Source organism: Gigantopelta aegis, chromosome 2, assembly GCF_016097555.1.
Source record: "Gigantopelta aegis isolate Gae_Host chromosome 2, Gae_host_genome, whole genome shotgun sequence".
Classification (NCBI taxonomy): Eukaryota; Metazoa; Mollusca; class Gastropoda; order Neomphalida; family Peltospiridae; genus Gigantopelta; species Gigantopelta aegis.
Genome location: NC_054700.1, coordinates 43119655 through 43137242, shown reverse-complemented (window position 1 = coordinate 43137242; position 17588 = coordinate 43119655). Strand labels below are relative to the sequence as shown.

The 17588-nt window shown below is 36.2% G+C and overlaps 1 protein-coding gene and 1 long non-coding RNA gene across 4 annotated transcripts in view; one reads left to right on the top strand and one right to left on the bottom strand.

Moving 5' to 3' along the window:
- The window catches only part of LOC121385914 (multiple C2 and transmembrane domain-containing protein 1-like), a 158142-nt gene that overhangs the window by 29705 nt on the left and 110849 nt on the right, over positions 1–17588 (top strand). The gene's annotated exons all lie outside the window — the stretch shown is intronic.
- Positions 3506–17588, bottom strand: part of LOC121385940 — a 31733-nt gene continuing 17650 nt past the window's right edge. The window contains exons 3-4 of the long non-coding RNA XR_005959585.1: positions 13963–13994; positions 3506–3694 (exon numbers count right to left, since the gene is read on the bottom strand). This is a non-coding gene — a long non-coding RNA (uncharacterized LOC121385940). The remainder of the gene's footprint in view (positions 3695–13962; positions 13995–17588) is intronic.

Genomic DNA, 17588 nt, shown 5'->3' with positions numbered 1-17588 from the left:
TAAATTTTATTCATATATTTACTTTTGTTTGATACCTACCGGGTAATAGCTGATGTGTATTTATGTGCTGGGGTGTTGTTAAACATTCATTCATTCATTTGCACTGCAAGATCGCAAGGTTAAATTGTCGGGCTTTCTGCCAGAAAATAAATTATTACATACCTATTCAATCTTACTATAGTGATAAAGGCATTCTGAAACCGTGTAATAAATTTATTTTGTATCGCACATATGTGCAACCTGGACCGCAACTTTTAAATGGGGAATTCCCTTTTTCTTTTTACAGCAGTTAGCGCTTATGATTTACAAATGACGTCATATCGTATTTGAAACATTACACAAAGCTGCCGCAGAGTAAGATTCTTAACGTTAAATGAATCCATGAAAGGAGTTTTGATCATAGATTTAACGAAGTGTTGTTATGATGTTAAATTAAAAACCGTTTTTGTAAAACATAAAAGAAGGTATGTAATAAATACAGAACTTCACATATGTTGTTTTCACTTCCTATTTATTGCACCCATTTATTTTGCGAAAGAACATACCACTTTACCGCTACACGGTCTCATGGTATATATTCTTGCGTAAAATAAACTTGTGCAATAAATAAGAAGCGAAAACAACGTATGTGAAGTTCTGTATTTTTGAGGGTACATGTATGTAATAAAACCACAACCGACTATAAGTGGTGAAAGGCATTTCATGTTCTTTGACAAATTGTAAACAGAAGTTCTCATATGACAATTTATGATAATATATACATTGATTTCCAAGATTACAGGGTACGTAATTTTACCCTCCATACCCTCTGGCAGAAATGCTGATTGTGACAGTTTAGTGAATTTGGCCTGTTTTTTCTCTTGTGTTTGAGTACATCTGGCTAGGAAGTCATTTTGTTCTGACACTTCTGCTAAGTTGTTTCTATTGAATGGTCTCACAGGGAGCCGGCTGTTTGTGAAACTGAACAAATTTCTCATTAATCTGACTGGTTATAGCCCCTGGGAGGGTCCCGTCTTTTATGTTTAGACTGGTGGTGGAAACACTTCATAACTCAGGATCAATCGTAACTGGTTTAACAAGGGCCTGATGATGACAGAATGATTTATCATACTGTATATAATGTTAATATATTGTAGGAAAATAATAAAAATTAGCATAGTAAATTGTCAATTATTGATGAATTACTGTCCATTTGGGGGTGTTATATGAGTGTGCAGTGTTATTTCAGGACAATGAAAGGAAAACACACACACACACACACACACACACGCACACACACACACACACACATATGCACACACACATACGCGCGCGCACACACACACCATTTTGTTTATTGAAAAGTCATTTATAAGAATTTTTAAAGCTTTGTCCATTAAACATGAAATATGTGAACAAAACAATTCTTAAAATATTAAGGATTAAATTATTAAGCTAAAAAAAAAAAACCCAGAAATTTCTATAAGACCACGTGGTTTCTAATCAGTTCCTTCTTAATTATTTAAAAATATTTGTCCTTGAACAGTTATCTTTTTCAAAATCCATTTTTCAGTCTGAGTGGTTTTATTTTAATTATCTGGAACATGGGGGCTGTTTGTAGCTCAATGGAAGAGTAGTACTTGCTTAATGTGTGATGGATTGCAGCCTCCCCCCCCCCCCCCCCCCCCCCCAATTCACCATTTATCAATAGGAGGGGTGGGATTTAGTAGCTCAATCAGTTGAGTGCTCTGTTGAGGTGCTTGCGTTGCAGGATCGAACCACATCTGATACATTCGTGTCAGAATTACCAAATGTTTGACATCCAATAGCCGATGATTAATAAATCAATGTACTCTAGTGGTGTTGTTAAACAAAACAAACTTGTATTTTTTTTATCAATAGGAGTAGCTTATATAGTGGCAGCAGGTTTCCTCCATCCAAGTCTCTCTCTGTGTGTCTTTCTCTTTCTCATATATCTCCCTCCCTCTTTTTCTATTTCTCCTTCCCTCTCTCACATTCTCTCTCTCCATGTCTTTCTATCTCCCTCTCTCTCTCTCTCTCTCTCTTTCTCAGTCTGTCTCTTTCTCTTTCATTGTACACATATTTCTCTTTTCTCTTTGTCTCTGTCTTTTATTTTATTTCTCTCTGTTTCTCTCTTTTTTTTCTCTCTCTTCCTCTTTCTTTTTCTTAACCAAATGTCAGAATAACCATATTATTATAACCAAATAGTCCTTGAATGTTAATTTTGATATAAACATGGAAAAAATCAACTTAAAATGAAACAATGGATAATGGTGCGGGAAATGATGCTGTACATAATGCCTAAATTATGGCTACCTATGAAGTACATGTACTCATTTTCAATTAGCAGCAAGAAATCTTCAGTAAGCTCGTCTCGCAGACAGACGGAAAACACATGGTAAGTGATCAGCCTGGGATCATGGCCACATCGAGATGGATTTATTCCACCAATAAAAAGACCTTTCTGTATTCCACAACTTGAGATGGAGTTAATGGCCTAGATCACTCAGTATTAATCACTTCATACAGTGTGCCGGTTTCTAATAGATAGGGTATTACTGGGAGAATGCCATAAACATCACTAATGCTATATCAGCATTGATTTGGAAACCTATGAGTTACAAAAACCCACCTTTCTACATATTACCAGTATAGTTCAAGCTTTACTAATGTCTTTCTGTCTTATAGAGGGGGTGTGGGACATAGCCCACTGGTAAATTGCTTGCTTAATGCACGGTTGGTTTGGGATCAATCCCTGTCAGGGCTGTTTTTCATTCCAGCCAGTGCACCATTACTGGTATATCAAAGGCCATGATATGTGCTATCCTGTCTGTGCATATAAAAGATTCCTTGCTACTAATAGAAAAATGTAGCGGTTTTCCTCTCTAAGACTATATATGTCAAAATTACCAAATGTTTGATATCCAATAGCCGATGATTAATATATCAATGTGCTCTAGTTGTGTCATTAAACAAAAACTTTATGGTAACTTTTTCTGTCCTATACTAAACATCATTTACAGTCAAACCAGTCTAAATTGAACACCCATGGAGCCAAGTATTCTCTAAGTCTGTTCATCTGCTAAACTTTTTCTATGTGGGTTTTTTTTCCACAACAGTAAACAAAATAAGTACCTCTAACTCGATTTTACTTCTCCTCAGCAGAAACTAATGCCTAGATAATAAGCAATAAAGAAACCCTAAATAATTATATTAGCAGTAGAAATATTTAGAGAAGATTTGGAAAGTATTAATCATGACCGCGGAATGATTGGCAGGCGTTGATCGGACATGTTTGAAAACTCCATCCTTTTGAACTGGCTGTCTGTTAAAGTCTGAGAATCCAGTCAGGTAGTAACACGATCTGACGGTGCAGTAAACAAGATAGTCGACAGCTTAGGTAGCACTATAGTATGTCCCACGGGGAATACCTTTTTTCAAACCATGGAATTTACTACAAGTTGTTTATTTCTGAGCCAATTGTTTTCTAAATTAGACACAAAAATAGTTTTTTTTATTTATTTCCATAACACTTTTACTTTTTTTCTTATGGGAAACAAAACTGAAATTATTTACAAGAAACATTTTTGTAGGAGGATGGAACAGACTATAGATAGATAGCAGACGTCTTTCATCTTATCTTCGTGTTGAGAAAAGTAATTTCCTTTTTCTTCTTCTTTCTTTTTTTCTGTGTCTGAAAAGTGATACCAAAATAGCGAGATAATTTTACTATGTAAAGAATTCTACAGATTGTTTTTTTATGTGTATTCTGTAAGTGGATCTATATGTTTTACAGTTGTTTACAAGTTGTGGTATATATAGAAGTTATACACTGTTATGTTGAAGGTAAAAAAGTTTTATATAGTCTCTGAAATACAATGTATTTGAAAGCTTGTTTGACCTGTTGTAGCAGAAAAGTAAATTTAAAACAGTTCTTCAAAGTAGTGTGTATCTAAAGTTTATATACTGACAAAAAAGAATGGAATTTTATTGTGTATGAAGATGACCATTTTCCATTGCATTGTATGGAGTATGGGAGACCATTCTTGAACAAACTTAAAGTAAGTTATTGTTGTTGGTGTTGTGTCATATGTAAAGATTATTATTAAAATATGAAAGGAATCTTTAGATATGATCATTTGTTTACTTTATAAATTATTAAACAATAGAAAGAGAAAAATGTCTTCACCTACCAAACATATACAGGTAAAATAACTCAGATTTAAATTTCAACTTTAAAAGTAAGATAATAATAGCATTATTGAAAGTATGAAGAATAATGAGAATTCAACAATGGAAGACAAATATTGTAACACACCTGGCTATAGAAGATAACTTCAGATTTGAAGACACAGTGATTGAGGTCAAAGCAATTATAATAAGAATTGGAAAAATAATTTTTGTAATTAGAAGGAAAGAAAGAAAAATGTTTATTTAATTATGCACTCAACACATTTTTATATATTGTTATATGGTGTCGAACATATGGTTAAGGACCACAACCATAATTAGAGAAAAACTCTGCTATCTCCACACTTTTCCATTAGCAGCAAGGGATCTTTTATCAAGGCTCAAATTTGACAGGCGGCAGGCAGCAATTGCTGCTCAAAACGCTTTCCAATAATCCGTTTGACAAGCAGCTTTTGCTTTCTAGCTTACATCTAAAAATTGTTTCCAGTATATCCCAGAATTCTTGATTCACATTTGTCATGAGTTTTCCACATTTTCATTGAAGAACTTAAAATATTTTAAAACATTACTACATTTGTACCGATATCATGGATGCGGCCATTTTACATTGGTGCGCACACCAATAATGGAAGAATTATCTACCAACAACATTCTCAAAACTCATTAGGATCACATCGGCTGATTACGGTTTTTCAACTCAGAGTATAGACTGGTCCTTGGAGTGGCCATTCAGTTTAAAAGGTAGCATAAAAACTAGTTTAGCGAACGTTAGCAAAAACCTACTGGTTGAACTTAAGCTTATATATTGATGGAATCAGCCGAGAAGTTCCGAGTGTTAAGACTTTCAAAAATCACTAAAATGTTTAGACTATCATCGACCACACTACTTACAATGATAGCTGCAGTGGCAAAGAAAGCTACAGTACATAAATAGGCAAGTACATATGCAAAGTGGTTACAATTTGAATGCGATGTCATAATCTGTCACTGTCTCAGAGTCAGGGTAATAAACATATAAAACAGGTACATAATTTGTTTGGACTCTTTATTTTGTATAGATTTAATAAAACAAGTGCAAAATGATAGCAAAACCTGTGCTCGAGAACGGCTTCTCAATTTCAAACATTTGCCTCCCAATTAAAATTTGAGAAGCAAAGATTGCTTCCTAATCAACAGACTGAATTTCAAGCCTTTTTTTATATACACCATTCTACAGAGACGATGGTACATACCACAGACTTTGTCACACTAGCTGTGAAGCACTGGCTGTAATGAGAAATAGCCCATTGGGCTCATCAATTCTAGATTGATTGAATATCAGACGAGTGCTTTACCAATGAGCTACATCCTGCCTGTTTCTTATTAGAGACAAAGTTTGTGTTTTGTCTTGGGAGACTCAAAGCTTTATAGGAAGCATATGAAGAGTTCAGATGCAAAAAACGATAAATCCATTTTAGTAATTTTCTGCAAAAGAGTTTTTTGTTTTGCTTTCTATGTAAAACATATCAAGTCCACAATGGGCCATCTTAAGTAAAGTAATAAGGACAGAATTTCAAGAAACAAGTATGAAAATCAGAACACAACACCTTGAGCTGAGTAATGATAGTAGGAGTCGGTTTTTAGATAAAATGGCACTTATCTGTTTTTGCGCCTATGCAAAAAGCATGTGGTTGAAGAATGAAGATTGTGTCTGGACTTGAAAGTTTTGTGGGGGGGGCGAGACATAGCCCAGTGGTAAAGCATTCGCTCGATGCACGGTCAGTCTAGGATCGATCCCTGTCGGTGGACCTGTTGGGCTATTTCTCATTCCAGCCAGTGCACCACAACTGGGGTAACAAAGGCCGTGGTATGTACTATCCTGCCTGTGGGATGGTGCATATAAAAGATCCCTTGCTGCTAATCGAAAAAGAGTAGCCCATGAAGTGGCAACAGTGGGTTTTCTCTCTCAATATCTGTGTGGTCCTTAACCATATGTCTGACACCATATAACTGTAAATAAAATGTCTTGAGTGCGTTGTTAAATAAAACATTTCCTTCCTTCAAAGTTTTGTAAGCATGAATCAAGATTTGAATATACATGTACTGTGACAGAGATTCAGTGTTGACCTAATAATGTGTTTTCAGAAATTGTATTTTTTTCTTCTCCATCTCATGCTATGAATCACCACGGTGATCACACACTGCGTCTGTCCATGCACTAGAGAAGTGATCTGATTTACCTTGCATATGTCGGTATTGATTATTGACTTCACTGTTAAAGCTTGTTAATTTGATAGTCCAGGAAGTTATTTATGTGACACCTCTTCTGTCTCATTAATGAAGAGAGATAGTGGATATAACCATCCTCATCCATCCATCCGTCCATTCATCTATCTATTCTATTGCAGTGTTTCTGCCAGAAAGAAATTTTTGGGTATGGCATTATAGAATTGAATGCAACCACAGTCAACAGGGGGTATGGAGAGTCTACCTCCAGAAGAAAAAAAAAATTAAGTTTAGGGTTAAGAAAATCATACAGTAACGATAAGAGTAATTAATTTTGTCAAAAGGTTAACCTAAAAAACATAAAATCTGCCAAAAAAAATAGGGTATGGTGCCATACCCGTTTTACTCTCTGGCAGAAACCCTATATTGTATTGTTGCTCGAGGTGCTTGCGTCACAGTATTGAATCACCTCGATGGATCCATTCAATAGAATGTGGGTTTTTTCTTGTTTCAACCAGTGCACTACAGCTGGTTAAAGTTCGTGGTATGTTCTTTTCTGTCTGTGGGAATGTGCGTATAAAAGATCCATTGCTTCATTAGGATAATGTAGTGGGTTTTTTCTGATGACTACGTGTCATAATTACCAAATGTTTAACATCCAATAGCTGATGTTTAATTAATCAATATGCTCTAGTGGTATCATTAAACAAAACAAACTTCTGATCCATTCTTTGATCCATCCATCCATCCACTCATCCATACGTTCATCCATGTTTTGATCCATCATCCATCCATCCATTAATTCATCTATTGATTCATCCATCGACTCGTCCATCCATCCATCTATTCATCCATTCATCCATTGGACCCATCTATTCATTTACCCCATCCATCCGCTTGCCCACTCACCCATTCATTCATAATTCAACCCCCCACCTGATTCATTCCATTAACCATTCATGAAATAATTAATTAGATTGCTTTGACTCGAGGCCCGACTTTGTACACTGTGCTAGTAATTAATAAATGAACCACTAACCCACTAACAACTAACCCACTGTCCTGGACAGACAGCCCTGATAGCTTAGGTGTGTGCCCAGGACAGCGTGCTTGAACCGTAATTAGATATAAGCGTGAAAATAAGTTGAAATGAAATGTGCTAGTAATTGATAAATGAATGCTTCAGAGCTCAAACTGGAACAAATTTTGTTTCGGCCAATTTTGAGATATGTAGAGTATTTCCTGGAAAATTACTGAAAATGCTTTATTTAAGGGAAAATGTATTAGTAGCCAAAGACTAAACGTTGTAGCCACTTTATATGAAAATTATCACTTGGCTAATTTGACAATGAACAGGGTGAGCCCTGATGCTTATTTAACAGCACCCCAATCCAATCATTCTACTTTATATACCGTATTCCTTTTCATATACACTCTCACAGCTTTATGTTATACATATGACAGACAGCAGTACAAGAGATGGGAGGGAAGTGGTAGAAATTATTGTCATCTTCTGAGCATGTCACACACTTCGCCTCAGGCAGATTTTTATTGATTGTATAAAGAATTGATGATTGACACAACCTCTACATAGACTGGGTCTTTATTACCTCTACATATTGACCCTTCCTCCCAAACCATCGTTTTATTAGACTATTTGATTATTTATTCAAATAGCTACCAAACTAGCCATTCAACAAGCTTCACCAATCCATGCTTTCACTAATCGATCTATCCATCCATCCAGCGATCCAGGCATCCATCGATCAACCATTTATCCTTCCACCAATCCATCCATCCTTCTACCAATCCATCCATCCACCCATCCACCAATCCATGGGTCAAATGCCCACTGACGGGGATAGACGGACTGTGCATCGGGCAGGTCTTTTACCTCTAGGCTATATCCTGAACCTTTTTACCCAGCTAGGATGTTTGGCAGATTGCAACCGTTTGCATGTAACTTTGCCTTTTGGTGCAAAATTCTATAAAGACTGAGCAATCAGTAATCCAGCCTTGACACAATCGGAATGAGAGCTATTGCTGTTACTTGTTTACGTCATTGGTTGTAGTGACTGTGATAAAATCAACTTTTTTATTCAGCTCTGTTAAGTTTTCACCAAAAACTGTAAATCTCAGGGACCTACCGTAATTGCAAGTCTTTTTCATTGCACTGTGAAATTGCAAATTTGCATGAGTTTAGAGTCTCCAGATCTCCAGATCAATTAAACTTAAGTGAATAGTCGATTGGAACTGAAGTGAAATGCCAATTTTGTGTCTCGAGATTTTCTTGTTTAATATACCAGTGTCTATATATACAATGTGTTTTTGGTATTCCTAATGTTTGTGACCGACCTCGGTGGCATCGTGGTTAGGCCATCGGTCTACAGGCTGGTAGGTACTGGGGAGTGCTCCGCAAGGCTCAATGGGTAGGTGTAAACCACTTGCACCGACCAGTGATCCATAACTGGTTCAACAAAGGCCATGGTTTGTGCTATCCTGCCTGTGGGAAGTGCAAATAAAAGATCCCTTGCTGCCTGTCATAAAAGAGTAGCCTATGTGGCAACAGCGGGTTTCCTAAAAAAACCAGTGTCGCCGATGATGAGATAAAAAATCAATGTGCTCTAGTGGCGTCGTTAAATAAAACAAACTTTACTTTTCCTAATGTTTGTAGTAACTCAAAGTTCATTTTATTTTCTAATGTACGGTATATTTTTTTGTATGTACATTATTTATCTGAGGTAAAAGTCAGTTTTGGCTACTATAAATATTAGTATTCATGAGCAGAAACACATTGGACATATGGACATTGATATACTAAATAAGAACATGTATTTAATGTGTAATTATAACTTATAAGGAAGGAAGGAAATGTTTTATTTAACATGACGCTCAACACATTTTATTTACGGTTATATGGTGTCATACATATGGTTAAGGACCACACAAATATTGAGAGAGGAAACCTGCTGTCACCACTTCATGGGCTACTCTTTTCGATTAACAGCAAAGGATCTTTTATATGCACCATACCACAGACAGGATAGTACATACTTTGTTACACCAGTTGTGGAGCACTGGCTGGAACAAAAAATAATGTAATAATTATCAAAAAGTCGAAAACATCTTACAATACTAGCAAACTCAGGACAGTCCTTGTTAATTAAAAACAAATTATGTCTTTTTTTTTCCTCTTTTTTTTTAAACATGCATTACCGTACATACAGTTATGAGTGACATCAAATAAGTTTTTGGTTGGTGAGACATTTAAATTCATGAAATTCTTGTTAATTAAATCTTCTTTTTTTTTCTTTGTTAATAAGAACTAGATGAATCATGAATTTTTACATCCTGACTTTGAAAAAAAAAAAACACCCAGAAAACCAATACAAAGCCAGTTTACGATGGGCAAAGATGTTTAATTCTGCAAAATTCTTATTTTATCTTAAGACTCCAGTATGAGTTATTGTGATGTCTTCTCCTAGAAGATTTCACATTACTTACACCAATGCTGGTATAACCGTAAAGAACTGTGCCTCGGATCAATCATCTTTCTGCATTATCTGAAGAGTGCAATAAATCGGATTGAATTGCGGTCATGCAGTTCCGCAGGCTGCACGCTCAATTGTTTGGACACCTGGGTTTCTGTTTTTTAATTATGTTCACTTACAGAAAAAAATATTGAGTCCAGAAATGGCTGACAACAGAAATATTAAAAAATCGGTTGTGATGAACATCGGCTCCAAGTTCAGCCAGCAAACGTTTCACTTAGAATATTTGATTGGTTCACGACGTGGCCATTTGGTTTACTGTTTAGCACATAAACCAGTCTAGTGGACTTTTTTTGTGTGTTATGTCTGGTTGAACTCAGCCCATTTTGATTGTACAGTGAAACCTTTCAAAATTAGACCAAGTTGTACACTGGAAATTCCTCAAAACTGGATCCTAAGTAAATCAGAATCCATTACAACTGGATTTTTGTTTTAGTTTTTTTTACAGTTCGTTTTTAACTATCAGTACAGAACATAAACTCTCTAAACTCTTAAAGGGGGTATACTACCAAATCAAATCCCATAGACGACAATAATAACATGTGTGTCTAAAACTCCTACATACAGCGTATCAATCGACATAAACGCCACAGATATAAACTCTACCACCCCTCACCCTTAAAGTGAATCAGAAAAAATTGGGGGTTAAGCTGCTGATTTCAGAGATAACGGGTAGTGTCTAGGACTACCCTAGTTCTGCAAAAAATTAGAGTACTTTTTTTTACAGGTACCCCATACATATTTCAAGCACAAGGCTATTCGACAGTGATACTAGATGAAATATTTAATCTTCTTCAATATTTGTGTAAGAACAAATCTGATTGGATTTTTACAAAAATCTCTAACCAGCATTTTAAGCATTGTAAATGCTGGAAGTTACAATAACTATAACTTAAGCAAAGAACAATGTTTTTTTTTTTTTTTAATGACATCATAAACACAGGGTAGCACAGGCTATTTCTCATTCCAGACAATGCTCCACAACTGGTATAACAAAGGGCATTGTATGTACTGTCCGGTCTGCATATGAAAGATCCCTTGCTGCCAATCGAAAAGAGTAGCCCATGTGTGGCAGCAGTGGGTTTTCTGTCTCATTATCTGTGTGATCCGTAGCCAAATGTCTGACACCATATGACCGTAATTAAAGTGTGTTGTGTGCATTATTAAATAAAACATTTCTTCCTTCCTTCAAAACTCGTTCCCGCCAATGCACCACAACTGGTATACCAAAGGCTATGGTATGTACTACCCTGTCTGTGGGATGATGCATATAAAAGATGCCTTGCTGCTAATCGAAAAGAGTAGTGTATACCAGTGGGTTTTTTCTGTACTTTCCTGTTTTATATTCACTCTGCTATCGTTGCACCAATAAAAATAAATTTGCATCAATAAAACCTTTAATATCTGTCAAGAAATTGGAAAACCCAACTGAGTTATCTCCAGACTGATTGCTTTTATTGTTGATGCATCATGGTCTGCTTTGTCTTAAACCTCACAATATATTTTTGTATAGGAAAAAATATAAAAAGTTCATTTTCAAAACCTGATGCATCCATTTGGTTGGTCGAGCAGGTATTACATTATGCCATAAAGGGCGGTGTATTGCATGTTCAATGAAAAAATTGTTCATGGGCATTGGAAGATACCACCTATTCTACATACATGTGTATGTGTTTGTGTGTGTCAGAGAGAGAGAAACAGACAGAGAGAGAAAGAGACAGAGACAGAGATGGAGAGAAAGAGTATGTGTTTGTGCATGCATACACAGTTGAATCCTGTTTGACCTTTCATATAGTTTAACCTAACCATTCGGTCAACAACGTGTAAGTTTAACTCAAGACTTCATTTTTGGTTCGAGTGATTGCAGTGTATTCGACCCTTCCGAGTTTAACCCCAAAGAGATTCTACTGTATTGTCATGTCATGTTGTGTTGCTTATTGTAGAAACCAAATAGAAGTACTTTGATTTTCCATAAACAAGAACCAGGTGGTAGCATTAAAGAAACAATTTAACATGATTTCAATCATGGCCATTATCTTGAATACCATGGGTCAAATTTACGAAGCCTGTTTTCAACAAACGCATGTGTTTAAAGAGACATTCGTGAGTTTGCTGCATTGTAAAATGTTTCCGACTAATAAAATATTTCTACAATTAAATTAACATATTAAAATATATTTATTGTTTAGAATATCAGTGTTTACAGAACATACCGCTCTAAACTCTTAAAGGGTGTATACCACCAAATCAAATCCCATAGACGACAATAATAACGTGTGTCTAAAACTCCTACCTGCAGCGTATCAATCGACATAAACGCCACAGGTATAAATTCTACCACCCCTCACCCTTAAAGTGAATCAGAAAAAATTGGGGGTTAAGCTGCTGATTTCAGAGATAACGGGTAGCGTCTATGACTTACCTAGTTCCGCACAAAATTAGAGTACTTTTTCTTACAGGTACCCCATACATATTTCAAGCACAAGGCTACTCGACACAGTGATACTAGATGAAATCAAATTGCATACATTTTATTTTATCTTTTTCAATATTTGTGTAAGAACAAATCTGATTGGATTTTTACAAAAATCTCTTAACCAGCATTTTAAGCATTGTAAATGCTGGAAGTTAAAATAACTATAACTTAAGCAAAGAACAATGTTTTTTGTTTTTTTAATGACATCATAAACAGGCTCTGTAAATTTGGCAATCCCATTGTTCTAACTGCTGAAGGAACGATGCTCATCTCAAGGTCAAGGTCAAGGTCAAAGGGTTTTACGTGCACGTTCAGAGCAAGCTGTTGTAGCGCACGCCTGTCGTGGGCACAGGTGCCGGCCTTGGCCGGCCTCTCTGTCCAAGACAGGAAAGGTGGGGGGGGGGGGGGGGAAGGAGGAGGGACCGTCTGCACTGGCAGGTGCAAGGGAGCACCAGCAGTCCGAATGAATCGGTAGCAGGCGGATGGGATGGTGGTGCTATGGAATTTGAGTGGAGCGATTTAAACCAAAGAGAAAAGGTGCGCAATTTTGTTGAGTAATTTTGGCGCAATTTTGAACGGTCGGTCGAAAGGTAAATGTTTGAGCTAGTATAGGTTTGGATTTCGAGTGTAGCTCGTTAGTGGTTCGAGAGTAGCTCGTGCTCATCTCAAGTAAAAAGAAGATATATAGGCCTACCATGAAACTCCTCTACTGCAGCCATCTGATTAAAACTGGTCTTGATATTGAGGTGGTCCTAATTCCAAATTTTCAATATTCAGAATGATGATGGTTTGGTAAATATTCTGTATTTTACGTTCCACCCACCTTCCTGGTTCCTGGTTGTCCTCAGCAATGTCTCAAGTGATAAAATCAACAGGTGATGGCAGTGCTTTGAACTGCAGGAACAATCAAGTGTCAAGCCTACTTCAGTTATATGTAAAGTTAGGCACCTTAATTTTCATTAGTTATTTATTACACAATAGAGGTTAACATCTGTCTGGTCAAATTACTCTCTCCTGACATTTGGAGTTTGAATCCAGACCGTAGCACTACGTTGTTTGTAGTGCTTAAAGGGACACACCCTAGTTTTTAAACACAAAGGCATATTTTCGAACATTAGAGCAGTTTTTGACAACTGAAGTCATACTTTACTTAGATTTTATTGTTTAGATTATCCATTTCCATACATTCAAAGTGTTTTTGGTCATCCTGGTGTTTTTAATATCACAAAATGCATTTCTGATATGTTTTAAAACGCACGTGCGTCTGAGAAGTAACAGTTATGGAGTCGAGTTTTAGTCTATATATTTTTAAGGTTATTTCACCATTTCAAACTCACACTCATGTTTCACTCAATTGTAACTTTATCCAAATGTGTTACAAATTTGTAGATTAACTAAACTTAGTGTTAATTTCCACAGGCTGAAACTAGGGTCCGTCCCTTTAATGCAATATCCTGTTGATAATGCTAATATTCAATACTGAAAATATGTGGAAAACGTGGAACTCTTTGCACATTTGCCTTCATACAAACATCTTACTTGGTGTAACTGCTACATTTCAGCATTCATGTCTGCAATACAATAAAAAAAGATTGTCCACCTTACATTCCAGAAATAGCCATGACATCAAATGAGTAATTTGTAGACTAGTTGTTTGCTAGTAGGTTTGTGTTTCCAGATAAATAATCATAAGACTATTTAATTACCTTTAACACGTGGCAAGAACAATTAGGTAAGACTTTATCACATTATTTATTTTTATGACGGGTAAATACTGTGGTCACTTTTGTGTGGTCTAAATGTACTGAAAGTTAAAGTTTGTTTTGTTTAACACCACCACTAAAGCACATTGTTTATTAATCATTGGCTGCTGGATGTCAAACATTTAGTAATTTTGACATATATCTCAAAGAGGAAACCCACTACATTTTTCCATTTGTAGCAAGGGATCTTTTAGATGCACCATCAGGATAGGACATACCACAGCCTTTGATATACCAGTTGTGATGCACTGGCTGGAGTGAGAAATAGCCCAATGAGTCCACCGGCGGGGATTGATCTAAATGTATTGAAGACGACAATTGAGTCTAACTTTACTGGTCGTAATCCGTAATAGCAGGGTGGTCTTAATACTGGATTATTTTTACTATAAAATAACATGGAAATATTCCGGTCTTTAAAATATTGGTCTTAATAGCAGGAAGATCTTAGAACCGGGGTGGTCGTTAGGTGGGGTTTCTCTGTATATTTGATGAATGTTCTGACCTTTTTCTACTAAGTATATTAGTGTACTCTTTTCATGGCAGAAAAATCATTTGTCTCCTGAGACATGACTACAATTTGTGTGTTTATGACCACTGGTGTATTGGTGAATAGAACATGGCTCTATTAAGGTCGTCGTGGGACAGAATTTGGTTTGCAACACGGAAACACTATCCACTGCGTAGAAAGTGGAATGTGGCTCAATGGCACTGTGACACCTGAGGTGTGACGGGTAACAGGATCGATCTCTCTTGGTAGACCTGTTCGTATATTGGTCAATACATACTACAGTGAAACCCATTGAAGCTGGGACTTTCTGTAAACTGAAATTCCCTCAAAACTATTTTTTTTCCCAGTCCCTTGTTTAAATATCGCTACAGGTCAGGGCCCATATTTTCAAAGCTATCATAAGCTATGACATCACTATGGCCTATGGTTGTTTTATGATTTCGTAGTGCTAAAATAGAATAGAAAAATCCATAGCCTGGCATGTATTTATCAAAGAACTTGTAAAACGTTTTACAATCTAGACTCAAGATTATAATAGAAGAGGTTTATTTTGTTCCGTGACACCACTAGAGCACATTGATCTATTAATCATCGGCTATTGGATGTCAATATATTTGGTAATTTTGACATATAGTCTTAGAGAGGAAATCCGCTACATTTTTCCATTAGTAGCAAGTGATCTTTTATAATATATGCACCATCCCACAGACAGGATAGCACATATCACAGCCTTTGATATACCAGTCGTGGTGCACTGGCAGAAATGAGAAATAGCCCAATGGGCCCACCAACGGAGATTGACTAGACTTAACGCCATGGCAACATCATATACATTGTAACATCACTAGAGATTCGTGTCCAGACTAATGTTTTATACGCACTTTTAGGTGATACACAGTACACCACAGCAGCAGCCCACTTTAATATTGTCAACATAGCACCTCATTTTTGTTTCAATTTTGCCCAACCCCATGAAAAATAAGGTTGATTTGATATGGTCCGAAATGAAAATAAAAACATCTCTGTGAGTGGTACAGTGTGGCCTGTTGTTGACGGTATTCAGTATTATATTGTATTTATGTTTATTATATACCTATTCAATAGTGATAAAGACATTTTCTAACCGTGTGATAAATTTATTTTATATTACACATATGTGCAATCTGGACCGGAACTTTTAAATGGGGAACTCCCTTTTTATTTTCACTGCAGTTAGTGCCTTTTATTTTCTGACGTCATATATGATTTACCAATTACGTCACATCATATTTGAAACATTACACAAGGCTGCTGCAGAACATGATTCTTAACGTTAGGCAAATCCATGAAAGGAGTTAAATTAAATTAAAAACCGTTTTTGTAAAACCTAAAAGAAGGTATGTAATAAATACAGAACTTCACATACGTTGTTTTCAATTCCTATTTATTGCACTCATTTATTTTGCGAAAGAACATACCACTCGACCGCTATCAATAGGAAGCAAAAACAACGTATGTGAAGTTTTGTATATGTATCCTCCCACCTACCGAACACACTCCCGTTTAATTAAACTAGACACATTCTTAGTTATTATATACATTAGCATTACTTGTAGGTAAACTGATACATTTCACATTTGCAAAAGTCATTCTCTTGTGGGGTTTTTTTTTTTAATGTAAAAACAAACAGTATAATAAATGTGTTATATCAGAATCAAACATAAAACATAAATTGTATGCTTAGTAATGATTAAAAAGGTAAAATCTATTTTTTAAAACTCTTTGCCAGATGACCCTTAATTAACATGAAACATTAGTTTTTGTTATCTGTCAGATGTCTGTGTAATAAAAAAACATATGAAAGACAGTCTCAAGTTTCCGACATACATACATTTAGTGATTTCCCTAGAAATTTGATGTATGCTAATATTAAAAAAAAAGAGTAAAGTTTGTTTTATTTAACGACGCCACTAGAGCGCATTGATTTTTTATCTTATCATCGGCTATTGGACGTCAAACATATGCCCATTCTGACATTGTTTTTAGAGGAAGCCCGCTGTCGCCACATAGGCTCATCTTTTACAAAAGGCAGCAAGGGATCTTTTATTTGCGCTTCCCACAGGCAGGATAGCACAAACCATGGCCTTTGTTGAACCAGTTACACCTACCCATTGAGCCTTGCGGAGCACTCACTCAGGGTTTGGAGTCGGTATCTGGATTAAAAATCCCATGCCTAGAGTGGGATCCGAACACAGTATCTACCAGCCTGTAGACCGATGGCCTAACCACGACGCCACCGAGGCCGGTCTGCTAATATTTAGTGATTTCCCTAGATATTTAATGTATGCTAATATTTAGTGATTTCCCTAGAAATTTGATGTATATGCTAATATAATATTTGTATGGTACCTTTTCTGTTTCGCAAGAAATTAATTCCAAGTTAAAGTTTGTTTTGTTTGAGTTTTGTTTGACACAACTAGAGCACATAAATTAATTAATCATCAGCTGTTGGAAGCAATGAATATTTTTATTTAACAATGCACTCAACACATTTTAACTACGGTTATTTGGCTTCAAACATATGGTTAAGGACCACACAGATAATGAGAGAGGAAACCTACTGCTACCACACAATGGGCTACTCTTTTTGTTTTTATTGGCACCAAGGGATCTCTTGTATGTATCATCCCAAATACAGGATAGTACATACCATGGCTTTTGTTGCACCAGTTGTGGAGTTCTGACTGGAATAAACGTCGCCGAATGGGTTCACTGATGAGGGTCGGTCCTAGAACTTTCATATATCAAGGTAGTGCTTAATCACTGGGCCATTATGTCCCGACCCCAGCTATTGGATGAACAAATATTTGTTAATTCTAATACATAGGTTTCAGAGGAAACCCTTTACATTTTTC